Raw genomic sequence first — 16,872 nt, 5'->3', positions numbered from 1 at the left:
CACTTATCTATTTTATTCATTTTTTCTTTATATACAAATAATTTACTTGATCAATATATTTTTATTTTTTTTATTTTGCTGTAAATATTTATTGCAATTTTTTTTTATTTGCAAATATTTTATATATGCTTTTTGTGGAATTTAGCTATTACTATTTTAGGAGTTTATGCGGTCCATTCATGGAAAATATTATTTTTATTAATTAAACGTTTCGGTTGGAAATTTATATATGGTGGATAATATTCAGGGGGTTTTGCTCTATATATTCTCAAATTTTTATAATTTTCCAGCTTTCCGTTTGTTGTTAAATAAATAAATAAGAAAATATAAAAATATTCGTCTGTTCAACGGGCTATTTTAGATGACGGCTACTGTATTTATTTATTTAATAACAAATGTTTTGGCTAAAAATCCATGATATGGATAATATTCAGGAGGTTTTGTTCTATATACTCACAAATTTTCATAATTTTCCGGCTTTCCGTTTGTTGTGAAACAAAACAAACTTTTACACCTTCGCTACATGCTGCTACACCATGACTACATTATTCATTAAAGAATATAGCCTCTCGGAAATATAATTTTACTATTTTTATTTTTTAATTAAAAATATTTAAATAATTATCATTGCAATTGGCAGATGTTGAATTGAAGAGTTGAATTAATTTTTTTTATTTCAACTTATAATTGAAATATTGATTATTTATTGGATCACGTGTTGCGATAATTTTTTTTTTCAAACTAGTAAATTACAAGTGTTAATGTTTTTTTTTTTTTTTTAATTTATATCCATTATTAACTCGTTTTGTACGATGAATACTGGGAGAAAAAAAAAAGGGAAAAAGAGTTAACTATTAGCTTGCAAAATTAAATGATGACTCTTGAAAAATAAAGGAGCTACTTTATACTTTGCCATTGCCCTCGGCTATTTTCTATTCGCTTATGAATGATATAATGAACAGTGAAAAAGCACACTTGAGATTCAGATAGTAACATCATGTTAATTAACAACTTTTTGATGCTTTTTGTCTTGTTAATTTAAGAGAGTTGCAATATTCTTCTGCCAAATATTTTATCAATCTTGAAAATTTAATTTATCATATCTTTGTTTATTTTAAAAACCAACGATTGTATTTTCTTTTCGACAATTTATTGTTCTTTAAACAATGGCAAATAGAATGTTTTAAAACTTTTTTTTTTTTTTAAATAATCATTTACCATTCAGAGAAAAAAAAAAACAACTTTTTATCTTAAAAATTTTTGAAATAAATGTAATGTTTCGTTGAATTTTTTTTGTTTTATTTATGAATTAATTTTGTAGATTATTTGAATAATTTAGATTTATTTATTTTCAAGTAAATTTGTCATTGGAAAATTTTTTTACTCAAGAAAATGATGAGTTATAATTATAAAAATCCAAAATAAAGTTAAAAGATTAATTTTATAAAAACTACGGCAAGTTTATTGAGTTATTTTATCAAAAATTAAATATTCTTTGAATAGCAAATTTGTTTATTTTAAACTCACTTTGTCATTGTGCAAATAAAATTTTTTTTTTCAAATAAAATTACATCTCTCTGGAATTATAAATTAAAATGACTAAAAAAATAAATAATAAACTTTATTTTATTTAAAAAACTTGAAAATTTATTCTTCAAAAATTGTGATAAATTTAATTTTTTTATTATTATCTTTATTCATCATCAGTCATTGTCATAAATTAAATTTAAAAAAACCTAAAAATACTCCAAAAATTCCATCGATTAATTAAAAAAACAACAAAAAATAGCTCAATTTTATTTTAAATTTATTAAAATAATAAACAATAAATTTTCTCAATAATAAAATACTCAAAAAAATAATAAATTTGTCAATTTTAAATCTCACTTTGTCACGACACAATGAAAATCAATTTTTCAAATTCAAAAAAAAAAAAGAAAATGTCAAAAAAATAAAACCAAAATACTATCGCTCTATTAAAAAAAAAAAAATAAAGACATGTATAATTTAAAAAAAAAAAAAAAAAGAAACTACATATACGTTACACGAAAATTTAAATAAAGATTTGAATTTTAAAATTTTTTATATACCTGAAAAATAGTCAAGTCAAAGTGGCTCGCGCCAGTTGATTCGCGCGGTGCGTCTTTTGTGTGTGGGCCTTATTCTGAAGAGGGGTTTATTTTCTTTTCCTATTATTTTATTTTTTTTATTTTATTTTCTGGAAACGTCGCCACGTTTAACATACCCACCATACAATTTTCTATACGACAGGTATATAAAAAGAATTTAGATAAAAAAATAAAAAAGGCGAAAATATACAAGAAATAGTGGTCAAAAAAGTACAAGGGATTTTCAGACGTGGCACCAACAATAGATCACGACAATAGGGGGGCGCTAGAAAATTCTATATATGCATGTTGAATAAGGAGTGCCTCCGACACTTATTGAACAAGAATACGACCCTTAGAAAATTGGCTTAGCAATAAATGCCAACGTAAAAATCACACTACTGCACAGGTTTATTTTTTACTTTTCACTTTTTTTTTTATTTTTTCTCTCATCTTTCTTTTTTCGGATATAAATTCTTTTTCATTCTTATTTTTTTTTTTTCCTCTTCTTTGAGTTTATTTTTCTTCATGTGAAAAAGGCTAAAAAGTACATCCTCTAAACTGGTCACCATCAGCGACTGGACCTTCACCGCATCTGAAGGCTAACGGTTTCTATCTTTTTTCATTTTTTTTTTTTGCTCTTTACGTTACGTTCACTCTAGATCTATAAATGTTTTTTTATTTTTTTTCTTTTTTCTGACCTCTTTCACCTGCCCTTCATCAACTTCATTTTCTATTCTGTGCTTTACCGAAAAAAAACGTTTTACTTTTAGCCCGAGGAATAATACTCAAGAAAGAAAATTACTTTTTGAAATTTAATTTTACAGAAATGGTATTTGTTTTTATTTTGATTATTTTTATTATTTATTTTTAGCATTTATATTAATTGAATTTTAAATTTAATTATTGGCTTTTTTTTTATTTTTAAACTTTAGGTAGAAATTTTTTTTTTATTTAAATTTTTGTGTCAATATTGATTGATTTATTTTTCATTTAAATTTGTAGGGATTTTTTTAAACGACAAAAAATAGATAAATTGTCAAAATAAAATGAATAAAAATCACATAAAATTGTTAATTGTAATTTTAAAAAATTGACAAAACCAAAAATATCCTCTTAATCTTTTTCGTTTGTTTAATCAAGTTAAAAAAATAACAAAAAATACAAAACAATATTGTGTTTGTTAATAAATTCGTAGATAAAAAAAAAATGAAAAATTGGCGATGAAACAGACGTGCAATTGCTGTGAATAAAATATGCAAAATAGAAAAAATAGAAAAAATAGAAAAATCAATGGAATTTGTTATTAGTTAATTGATTTATTTGGTGACATTTTTGTAGATTGTCCATATGTCCTTGTTACAAAATAAAAACCCAACAAATTAATAATAAAAATTAAATTATCTATTTTTTTTTTACGATTGTTTTTTCTATTTATTTTTATTATTTCTAATTTAATTATTAATTAAATAAATGTAATCTTCGAGAGAGTGATAAATCATCAACAATGATGGATGTAATTTTTCAGGGTGAACACCACCCTCTGACCCACCAGGATAAATGACATAACAAACAGTAGAAAAGCACACTTGAGATTCAGCTAGTTACGTCATGTTAATTAACAATATTTTGATGCTTTTTGTTTCTCTTTAATTAACATTAGACAGTAACAATATTCCAAGCATGTTTTGTCAAATATTTTATTTACCCTTATATTTTATTTTCAAGGATAAATAATAAAAATAAATAAAACATTTTTTTATTTTCCCTCAAACGTTATTTGAATAATACAAGATTATTTATTTTAAAAAAAAAAAATAATAATTTTATCATTTTTTTTAAATAAATAAATGCATAATTTAATTAACAAAAAAATTTTTTTTTCGTAGAAAAATCGCTTCCTTTTAAATTACTATAAACTAATTGAAGAAAAAAAATTTTTTCAATCAAATTAAATTATAAATTCAATATTTATTTTAAATAAACTACCAAATATATTGACAATTTTTTTTTTTAATTTAAATATTAAATTAACAAATTAGTTATTTAAAAAAAAAAAAAAAAATTTCATTACAAAAATTGAGCTATATTTTTGTTTTATAAAAAAATCAATAAATAATATTTTTTAAATTTATTTGTTAATTAATTAAACACATTACTCAATAGTTCTTTTTTTTCTCCATAAAATTATAATGAACCATAAATAAATGCGAAAATAAAACTACTTTATTCATTGAAAAATGAAAATTTTTTTTTATTTGTTATTCATCATAATTCTCGTTAACTGACATTATTTCCCGGAGGAATAAAAAGTAACATAAAAAAATAAATGACAGGGTAAATAATAGGCTGATAATAAAATATAAAAGATATGTCAAATTCTAGTTGAAAGTATTGTACTCACAGAAATCCAGGATAAAACTGAGGCCATGATCCAATTCCGTCAATTACATTTGTTGAATTATTGATTAGTCCTAAAATTTTTAATTTCAAATTCCTAAAACTTTTTCGAATTAAAACACACGTGTTTACTAAATTACAATATTTTACTTTGATCTCTAAAATTTTTCCTCAATTTAAGCAAAAAAAATATTCAAACAAACAACTAAAAATCAAATGAGAATTTTTTTTTCAAAAGAAAAAATTGATTGTATTTTCAAGTTGAGTGTTTTTCAATTTTTTCTATTTTCAATTTTTCATATATTCAAGGCTTTATTTTATCATTATTATATATTTTTTATCCACTTGTAAATATTGCGCACTGTCACTCTTAACAAGCCACCACTTGGTTTTTTCACATTCGTAAAATTTTACTTGATATTTTTCCACACCACGTAGTACTTGATTTGAAAATTTTTCGTCGTTTTTCGATCTATACGTGACGAGAACTCGATAAAATAAAGTAACACGTATTTATTTTCGAATTTAACTGTCACTGTAAATATACCACTATTTTCCTGACTTTGATAAACTCAAATCAACAAAAACCAACTTGTAATTTTAACAATTAAAAAATCAAATCAAAGAAAGAAAAAAAAAAAATAGAAAACAAATTGATTTGTATAATTTAAAAAAAATAATAAAATGAATAAATTGATTTACAAAATATTAAGCACATGGTTGATTTGTTGTATGATGTGTTATGTATTATTATTTCACAACGCGAATAATAAAAATTGACCGATGTTACCAGGCCGAAGAGTGCCGCGCGAGTGTCGTGGTATCGCATCGAAAGCATCGAAAGCGCCTGACGTCGGTGGTCGGTCGGTTGCTGTTGAGAGAGTAGAGGGCCAAGTGGGTGAGAAAGATAGAGCATGTATGAAGGGGGTTGCCGTTGAAGATACACAGCCACAAACTCGTTCAAAAAAAAAAAAAAAAAAAAGAAAATGAATGTATATATATCCCACTACTACTACTATGTATTACTACTAGTATTATTATTATTATTTTGTTGAACTCACTGGCACCCTGTGTGAGTCTCTGGTCCACCACTGCATAAACCACCCACAAGACCACCCACTTCACGGCTCTTGGCCTCGCTGAAATAACCATCAGCCACCACCGTGGTAGAATTGAGAGGAATAGAAACAAACCAGTGTGTATATGTATTATATGCGAATTTAGTACAGAGAGAAACAACGATAAATGTTGTGTGGGTTTTTGTGTGGAAGGCGACAAATTTACACATCAAGCTTGTAGCTGAATGAGGAGAGGGAAAGAGAGAGGATTTAACAATTAGGGTTTATACACAAATTCACAAATCACAAGGTCAATTTTATATATATGTTCAATGTTATAATAAAGTTAATAATGTTGGAAAATTATATGACAATTTACAAGTTCAAAATAATATTACAATTTGAGTCGAAAAAATTTTAATTTTATATATTTATTTGGTTGATTTTTGTATTTAAAAATTGTTAATTTATCGATGTTATTTTGTTGTTGAGATAAATTTTTAAATTATATAATTTGTGCAAATAAATATGAAATGTAAATTTAAAAAAATTGACTTGTTTTTGTATTTGATATTTATTTGTTGAATAATTGTATTTGGAAAATAATTAAAATATATATTTCAAGTTTAAAATAATATTAATGGACAACATGAATTTTATTTACAATTTAAAATACTTAAATCTCCAAGATAAATATTAAATTACAGCTTTTTTTTATTGTCATTATTATTGCAAGTTTTTGCTTGAAATTATTTATTTAATTTGGCTGATTAAAATTGGCTTTTTCTACTTGAAAAACAAATAAATGTTTACTGATAAAAATTAAAGTTTTATATTTATCTGGTAGATTATCAAATTTATAATTAATTATTCAATTTATTTGTCCAGCAAAACTTGATATATATATATTTCAAGTAAAAAAGCCAATTTTAAAACTATAGACAAATGAATTTAATTTCAAATTCGAAAATTCAATTAGAAAATAAATACCTCAATGTTCAACAAAAAAAAGAGAAAATTATAAATCATAATAAAAGGATTTTCTTTTGTAAAATTTATTATTTTTATTCAATAGTTATGACGTGAAAAATTATATTCACCATGAGCCCCAATTAACAAGCTACAATAAAAAAAAATAAAAAGTTTAAAAGAAAATAATGTAAAGCCAGAGTCTTATTTTAACAACTTGATGGAGATGGATAAATGAGATGTAGTATAAAAGTTTTTGGTTGGTACACATCACGCCATGCCTATATCTATATAACCCAAAGAAAAGGTTAAAAATATATAGATATAAATTTATACTGCTTCTGAAAATAAAAAATCAAAAAAAAAAAAAAAATATCTATATAATAGTAATAAAATAAAGGGAGAGAAAAAAAATTGAATTTTCCTTTTCAACAATGGATCTTTGAAGAAAGTCAGAAAGTCCAAAGAAGTACATGAAGCTAATGGAAGTCTTGATCCTGTTCTTGTAGCTGTAAGAGCTATTCTTCTTCTTCTTTTTCTTCTTCGTTATTTCGATCGTTTCGACTCGATTGTTCAGCTAATGATTTGCAAACATAATATCTTCATCACAAATTATACCAAGAAAACTCCTCGACATTGTTCTTAATTTATGATATTTTTACGATAATTCACTGTTAAAGTTAAACTCATTACAACTGAAAAATATTTAATTTTTATAATTAGTAAACTTGAAGCTTTTGATTTGAACCTTTCGACATTAATCATCATCATTTCGTCACTTGAGCCAATTTATATATCTCAAAACGAAATATATTTTTGAATTTTTTAACTAAATATTTTGAAAATTTATTTTGTTATTATTTACGAGCTGGAAGATTAAAAATAATTGCAATAGAAAAAACAGAATCACTGCAGATTTCGATTATACATGTATATTTTTTTTCCAATAAAATCAATCTCTGAAATTATTATTAGTTTTTTCTGATAAATAAGTAATTCGTCTATTAATAATAAACTAATAATAATTATTATAACCAAATTTTATTTTTGATATTGATTTCAAGAAATTGAGGTCATGAAAATTTGTTAAATTTTTCTAAAAATTTTATTTGAAATCGATGGAAATATAAAATTAAAAAAGTCAACTTTTATTTCTATTTTATTTGCTGGTACTTGAAAATTTAATAAATAAATATTATCCCCGTCTTTTCGTTTGTTTAAAAAATAAAATAATTATTTTTATACCGAAAATTTTTTAATCAGTTTACAAAGAAACTTATTTTTTATTATTAAAAATTTTTTATTTTTTCAAATATATTATTTTTCGCAATTTTATTTGTATTCTAAATAAAAATTTCGATAAACTATTAAGTAATTCTATTTTCCATTAATTCATTTAACAATCTAAAATATTTTTTAAAAATTAATCATTTCCAAGTTTCTATAGATTATTTTTCAAATTTAAAAAAAAAATTATTTTTAGTGTAAAATTATTTGCAAATATAATTTTTTTTCAAGGTGTCAACTCGACTCCACTTACTCTTGTGTGTATATAATTATTCACCAAGTCAAAGATTATAATAAAATGTAAAAAAAAAATAAAAAAATAAAAAAATCGTGTTGTTTAAAGTGTAGATGGTAATGTCGACATGTTTCCTTTCGACAAAACACAAAGAGGGTTAAATCGTGTCACGAAGAGCCAAGGATGATAGTTTTAGAATTGGGGGTAAAATCACGTTGTATAGTAACACCACCGCAAAATGTCGTGGTTAACCACAAACACAGAGTTGCCTGTTAATGTGGCTATGTATATATGGTACTTGACCACACACGTGTATATCTTTGCTGATAAAATTAACGATTCTCAATTTCTCTTCACTGTTAATTTATCATTATTAATTATTCCTTTGAATTTTAATTAATTTTTCAATTATACATTTATTATTCACATTAATTAATAAAGAAAAATTTTTTTTAATTCATTTTCAACCAATTTAAATTCATTATAAATCAATTAAATATCTCCAATTTTATTATTTATTTATTTGATTTTTAAATGCAACAAATTTTTCATTTTTTTATTTTTCTGCTTAATTATTTTATTTAAAAATAATTAGACAAATAAATAATTAATCAAGTTTTGAATAATTAATTTTTTTACTAAATTTATACTTCATTTTAATAATTTATTTTGAACTAGTTTTGATATCTATTTTTGATTTATTTATTAATGGCAATATTTTTTGAATTCTTATGAATATTTTAGTGCAAAAAAAAATCATTAATTAATAAAGCAAGGTTATTAATTATTTAAAAAATTAAAGTTTTAATTTATTAATATTGTTTTATTTTTATAGAAAAATTATATGTTGTTTATATTATTTAATTTTTTATTCATGAATTTTGAGTTAATTGAAAATGCTAATTATTATTGTTGGTATAATAGAAAATTTAATTAATTTCCGGAGTTAATCCGTGAGTCCAGTTTACGCGTGCATACATGATCGTGGCTTAAATGTTATATTCTCAAGTTTTCTCGTGTATAAATTTAAATTGTTAAGAATTTTTAAAATACCATCGTTAAACTCATTTTATTTTTTTTTTTATTTTCAACCCTTATAAATGTATATAACAGTATGCCTGATATAAAACACAAGAGCAAGTGAAAGAAGAAAAAAAAAAAAATGATAATAAAAAATGAGAAGACGAAGCAGTAGACTATTTCAAAAAAATACATAAGACTTGGGTGAGATAAGCACGTGCAAAAACCATGAAAGAAAATGACTTTTTTTAAAAAAAGACATAAAAAATTAAAGAAAATAAAAGTTGCTATATGTATATACAGTTTGAATTGAATTTTTGACGGGGTTTGTTTCGAGCTATATCACCAAGTCACCCTTGATACTTGTTGTCTATATGTTGGTGAATCTTTTGAGTCTTAAAAAACCCTCACAACTACACTCTATGAAACTGTGAAAAAAAAAAACATATTTCTCTTTGAAAAAAAAAATAAAATAAGAGAAAATTATGCTTGGCTTTGTAGCGATTTAGTAGACTACAAAATAGTCGGCTAAATTTTGGAATCTAGGAGTGAATTTTTCAATGAATTTTTTTGAAAATATATTTAATTGATTGACTAATAAACTCACTATGTCGACTATTAATTATTTTTTAATTTTTATATAATTTAATTAAGAAAACAATATGGAATTATTTACTTTTTTTAAAACAAAGTATTTCGAGTTTTAGCAAGCGTTTTTCAATTAAATATTTTTAATGCTACTAATGCTCATCATAAGTACAAAAAAAATATTTAAAATTTAATTTACATTAAGCTCAAAAAAGCTCGGGTAATAATATTCATCATAATTATTTTAAACAATTGAATATAACAATTAAAAAAAAGTATATAATTTGATTTTTCACACTTGTTATCAATTTAATTATTTAAATAGTAAATATTAAAATTCAAAGTAATTAAAATTCAACAAACAATATATACCATTGATTTTATTAAGTATTGATTTTATATATTTATTTTTAGAATTTATTTTTCATCATGCATGCAATTTGATTAAATCAAATTGTGTATAGTTTTGTATAGCAAAAGTCAATCATTGTATCCACATCGCGTGTGCCGATATTCAAACACTCAATTTAAAAATGTCCCGAGTGTGAAAAATCGTTTTGTAAATGTATTTTTTTTTTTTTTTTAAATGCACCTGTTCCCACACGTGTCTCGAATAAAATCCGTGCAACACACAAAACGCCCGCAGATTATCTGATATTTATATACACTGTGCAGTAAAATAGTCCTTATAAATTATCATTTTTTTTTTTTTTTTTTTATACTACATTGTTCACTAATACAATATCCTGTTGTTTTAGTATTTTATTTTTTTATTACGTGTACAATAAAATCCTTTGAAAGTATTAAAAAAAATTTTATCATTTTTTTTTTTAAAGAAAGGTTTTTCAAGTTTTTGACAGTGCAAAATGATATTCCAGGTGAATTTTTTTTCACCGATGAATATTATCTGATTACTGGTTAAATTTATAAAATATTTTTTTAACAGTCATTCTATTGTGAAATTTATTTATACAAATTCGAAGAAAAAAAATATATTTAATACACTTGGAATATGTGGAAAAAAAAATATATTCAATAAAATATTTCGCAAAAGTCGTTGAGAAGATTGACTTATTCAATTCAATAAACTTAAATTTTCAACTTTTAAAAAATTTAAACTTTTATATTTATAAAATATTATTTTTTTTTTTTTTTATAATAAATTTCCAATTTAATTTGGCACTGTGTTTTCAACTATTTTTAAAATTCATATACAAAAATATGACCGCCAAAAATTTATCTAAATAAAGTCAAACTTTCGGGTCTTTTTTTATTATAAACATTTATAATTTCATCTCATATGTAGTTATCATGTAGTTTGCAGCTGGTATTAAAAACATTAGGTAATTGCAAAATTAAAATTAATCATTGGAAAAATTATACAAGCATAGTAACATGTCAACACAATGATACAGTTACTATTTCGAATTTTTAAAAAATAATGACAACAGTGTTTGCACAAAAAATAAATAAATATTCCATTTAACAATTTATTTATATTTTTTAAATTTACTTTTATCATATATCTTTGATAAATTTAAAATTCATTAATTTAAAAATAAATTAATTAGTCATCGTATTGTAATGACTAAATGCTATTATTTTTTTTAATTTAATTTTTTTAATATTTACCTTTTAATAAATTTTCTATAAAATGTTTATTTTATTTTTTATTTATTTTCGTCATTTATTATTATATATTGTTTATAAAATTATTATTGAATATCTTTGATGAATTTTTATTTTATTTTTTTACTTTCTAGTGGATATTTTTGTTGAGGATATTGAGTCATTTCAAAACTATTAAATGCGTTTCAATTTTTGATAAAAAAATTATCATAAATCCACAATTTAGTATTAAAGTATGTTGAGACAGGTTTGTTTATATTTTAAATTGTCAAATAATAATTCAGTTAGTTTTTAAAAAAATTAAATATTATGAATTTTTTTTTTTTATAATAAATTTTCAATTTAATTTGGCACTGTGTTTTCAACTATTTTAAAAATTCATATACAAAAAATATGACCGCCAAAAATTCATTTGAATAAAGTCAAACTTTCGGGCCTTTTTAATTATAAAAATTTTCAATTTTATTTCTATGACATATCCCCAAAAAAAATTAATAAAAAGCAAAAAAAGTAATATCAAAATTCAAAAAATCCTCGTTTTTTTTCGTCACAAACAAAAATAAAATTCAAAAACTTACGCCCTTTTATTACCCACGTAAATTACAAATGGCAGTTATGCCCTTTTACCAGTAACGACATAACTTTGCGAACTTAATTTAAAAATAAATTAAATTTATATATTATTTAGTTTGATTAAATTTTCAGAACAAATATATTACACTTTGTCTTTTTTTTTTCAAATTTCAAAATGACTTTTTTTTCTCCAGTATATAATTCTGGATAAATTATTAAAGTTTCATCATAAACTAACTCTTATATAAAATAAAGAAAAAATGATACATTTTCGATAGTAATAAAAATGATTGTTATATGCCCTAAAGTAGTTTAAAAAAAATAAAATCCAAAAAAAAAAAAATAAAACGATTATTTAACATCCACTAACAAAAGACTTTGGAAAAACTTGAGTGTTTATTTTATTATATTTTTTTTTCTCAACAATTCGCTAAATGTTTTTAAAGTTTTTAAAATTTAAAGCACAAGTTAAATCAAACTGAGTGAATAATTTATTTAAAAAAAAAAAACCTTTATTAAAATTTATAGAGGTCGAAAATGTTTTTTTTTTTATTTTTAAATTCTGTTTAATTATGATCGATATCTTTTTCGCTGAGAATAAATAGCAAAGAAAAAAATATATGTAATAAAAATATTTATAAATGAAAAGGAAAAATTATTTAAAGAACAATAGAATTGGAAAATGAAATTAGTATCGATGCAGGGGCTTATGTACAATCGACTGAATCTAAATCAAGATAGGTCACAGGTTAATTGGAATCAAAATAATCGTCATCATCATATTTGCGTTGTACAAAGTGGGTCATTATTGTCCTACGATCGTATCAATACACAAGCTGATAATAGAAATTCATAATATATTATTTATCATTACTCTGAAAATATTATAAAAAATTATTATAATTATTTTTGAATAGACAAATATTGCCTCTGGCTGATCAAGTAATTTGCGTGAATGTTTTAATACTTCGCCTCAGTTTATATTCTAAAAATATCAATTTTCATTTCTCTCTTGTTTTTTCAATATTTTCTGGAATTTCAATTTTCTGTTTCAATTGCTTTTTTTTTTTTTTTCTATCAATTTTTTTTCCATTTTTAGCCAGGACTATACAGCCGATATGCAACGATGCATATTTAAATTAAAAAAAAAAAAAAATTGAAACACAAAATTAAACTATGAAAGTATGTCTCAAGTTGAATTGAAACTAAACAATCTGGGTCATTCATCCAGGCAAAAGGAGAAAAATAAAATATATTGAAATTATTATTTTTTTTTTTCCATAATTGGATAAGAACTTTATTTATTTTTTTTTTTAAAGAACAAAATTGGATAAAAATTATTGGGAATTAAATTGAGGTGGATTTTTCGGTGTACATATTACAACATGATAATCTGCAGTGAAAATTATCAAAGTAATTCCTGTTATTTAGTGAGACAACAGTCGTCCTATTTTAACAGTAAAATCTGTATGCTTTCCTATGCAAAAAAATACTTTTAAATATTATATTATTTTAATTTTTTTGTATAGAAAAATATACAGATTGCACTGGTAAAATAGGACGACTCTTGCTCAAGGAAGTCGCCAAATAGAAGAAATTTTTACAATCATATGTAAAACGTCCTTCGTTGAAAAAATTATTCGTTATCGGTACACTGGCTTGATTATATTACAGCTCTTGAATATAGAAGAAATCATAAGTACTTACTTTAATAATAGTCAATATGTATATAAAACGTGAAAAGCTATATCTAAAATAATATACATAATTGCATGCATATCAAATTCGATCTACATACTTAGAAAAATCCTAATTCCTAAATTATTTTTTCTATACCAATTGACTTTTTAGATTTGTTTACAGTTTGCAAATTCAAGGCTCATTTCAACAAATATACTTTAGTCAATTTAACAAAGCCCATTGCTTTGGTAAATAATTTCCATAAATAAATAAAACGAAATCATTAACAGCATCGATACGGAGAAATTCACGGAAAACACGGGGACACTGACATCTTCACCGTAATTTTCTCTCACCTGTAAAAATGTTCCCGTAAATTTCTCCGTACACTGTGCCAATAGCCTTATACCATAAATAAAATAACATAAAAAATAAAAATTAATCATCACTATACGAAAAAAATTTTATATAAATTTATTTAAAAAAAAAAAAAAAATTGAAACATGAAATCAAACTATGAAAGTATATGTCTCAAGTTGAATTGCAACTAAACAATCTGAGTCATTTATCCAGGCAAAAGGAGAAAAATAAAATATATTGATATTATTATTTTTTTTTTTCCATAATTGAATTTATTTATTTTTTTTTTTTTAAAGAAAAAATTGGATGAAAATTAGGAATTAAATTGAGGTGGATTTTTTGGTGTATTACAACATGATAGTCTGCAGTGAAAATTAACAAAGTGATTCTTTTTATTTAGTGAGACAAAAGTCGTCTTATTTTAACAGTAAAATCTGTATGTTTTTCTATGCAAAAAAATACTTTAAATATTATTATTTTAATTTTTTTGTATAGAAAAATTTACAGATTTTACTGGTAAAATAAGACGAATCTTGATTTGTTCCTCATTGTAAAATTATGAATTCCAATAAAAAACCATATCTGACATTATCAACGCCTGAAAAAGGTAACAAGTAAATCATCGAAAGAATGTTTGCGTTCTTGGTTCTACTGAAAACTGTCAGATAAAAAACACTCATTAATGAACTATACTTGACCGAATGCATATTTGCAGGTTTATGTAAAAAAAAAACTCGAAGCAGGAGTTAAATACGTAAAAAGCTCTCTAAAGTAATATACATAATTGTATATCAAATTCGATCTACATACTTATAAAATCCAAATTCTTAAATTATTTTTTTCTATACCAATTGACTTTTTGAATTTGTTTACAGTTTGCAAATTCAAGGCTCATTTCAACAAATATACTTTAGTCAATTTAACAAAGCCCATTGCTTGGGTAAATAATTTTCATTAATGAATCAAACAAAATCGTTAACAGTATTTGATACGGAGAAATTCACGGAAAACATGGAAGCATTCACACGTTCACCGTAATTTTCCATCACCTGTAAAAATGTTCCTGTAAATTTTTATTTTCTCCGTACACGGTGCCAATAGCCTTATACCATAAATAAAATGACATAAAAATTAATCATCCCTATAAAAATAATTATCCCCTAAATTTGTTTTAAAAAAAAAAATAATAATTTCCATCTTTTAGTGCAATTATTTCTTAAAAGAATTAAATGTTTTTGATTTTAGTTGAAAATAATATCAAAAGCTAAAAGCAATTTCATTTTAAGAAATTTTTATTCAATCACAGAAAAAAATTTCTCAATATATTTATACAACAGCATAAACCTTTAAATATGTATACATAAAATATGTGTGTATGTGTGAGAGTGGATCGATTTCCCTGTTGCGACAGTCTGGCTCCAGCAAGTTTGACGCTGTTCTTTTACCCACTGAATTATTTTGTTCAAAAACAGCGAATAACCACAAACTCAACAGCATATATCATTCCCATCAGCATCATCATCATCTTGCCAGTGACATTTAACTGGCACATTCTCTTCAAGTTAAGCCAACAACCTCGCCAGCAACATAATCAGCATGATCCCAAATCTCTAAATGTTGTTGTCGCATCACATTGATTCCTGCTGAGATCCAAAATCTAAAATCATTCTACTATTTTCATCTATTTTCTCTCTTTTTATTTTTAATCTATCACCACCACCTTCATCTACAAATACAAGTACCACCTTTGATAATTCATCTTGACAATGACACCAGGGAATAACACCACCAAACTAAAAATCTCTCCCTGAATTTAACCCACATTTTGCATCTGTTTGAATTACGTCATCATTCATATCATTTAGATTAAAAAAATAAATAATAATTTATTTATTTATTGGTTTCTTTGATGACTCTCGATCGAGGGTTAATTGATATAAATTAAATAAAAATATGTCAATAATAAATATGACATTGACGTATTGAAATTACTCATCAATAAATAATTCAACAGTCAATTATATTGATCGTGATTATTTTTATCTTCGATATAATTTTATACAATTAACTGTCAATTTTTATTTAAAATAATCAATTAATTTTCATTATTTTTGAGTGACACAATATTTCTTTGATGATTTGATGCTTTTAGCTTTCGTATATAAATATTAGAATTACCAGTTTAATTTATTAATAAAAAAAATAAGAAAATGATAATTCATTGGTTGATTGGGGCTTGATCGAGCTCAATATAATTATTCTCATTTAGACATTTTTTTCGACTAAAAGTTCAAGTCTTTTAGTGTTTCACTTTGCATTTATGTTTAACATGATAAAAATATTAAAACAACTGATAAAAAATTAACAGAAATAAACGAGTTTTTATAAGGAACAAAATATATATTTTTTTTTTTTATTTGAGTTATTAACATGTCAGCTTGAGATTATCGAGAGTTTAACTGGATGGACCTTATCTTACATGGTTTTTATTTTATTTATTGATATATTTTTTTTTTTTTTTTTTATTTTGAGTACCCCCTGATGATCATCGGTGTTAAATGACTGCGGGACACACAGTAAGTGTCTCTATGTTTACATGAAATTTTTTCAACTAAATTGTTTTTTAAAAATTGAGAATTTATTTTTTTTTTTTTTCTATTAAAGCTTGAAAAATCAAATATTAATTCTCTCATGTGGAGTCATTTATTTATTAACTTTTTATATATTTTTTTATTTTTTCCTGCATTTATATTTTATTAATATAAGCAGCGGTTCAATCGCTATCTTAAGTGCTAGTTCATGAATACCGGTGATACAAAAATTTTTTCTGATATGACTAAGTGTCTCAGGTCGTTTATGCCGACACATATTTTCAAGGTATTACCGTCAATCTTTCTACTTGATTATTCATTTTTTTTTTTTTTTAAATATCATCATAATAAAAATAAATCATATTTTTTTTTTC

The 16,872-nt window shown here is 23.3% G+C and overlaps 1 protein-coding gene across 3 annotated transcripts in view; it reads right to left on the bottom strand.

Moving 5' to 3' along the window:
- Positions 1-5,334, bottom strand: part of LOC122853365 (protein madd-4) — a 95,942-nt gene extending 90,608 nt beyond the window's left edge. For all 3 annotated transcript variants that reach the window (XM_044153798.1, XM_044153797.1, XM_044153799.1), the window contains exon 1: positions 4,513-5,334. The gene's annotated coding sequence lies outside the window, so the exon portion shown is untranslated. The remainder of the gene's footprint in view (positions 1-4,512) is intronic.
- Positions 5,335-16,872: the final 11,538 nt, after the last annotated feature.

Source organism: Aphidius gifuensis, linkage group LG3 (genome assembly GCF_014905175.1).
Source record: "Aphidius gifuensis isolate YNYX2018 linkage group LG3, ASM1490517v1, whole genome shotgun sequence".
Lineage (NCBI taxonomy): Eukaryota > Metazoa > Arthropoda > Insecta > Hymenoptera > Braconidae > Aphidius > Aphidius gifuensis.
The sequence above is the reverse complement of the archived record's forward strand: the minus strand, read 5'-3'. Positions and strand labels throughout refer to the sequence as shown.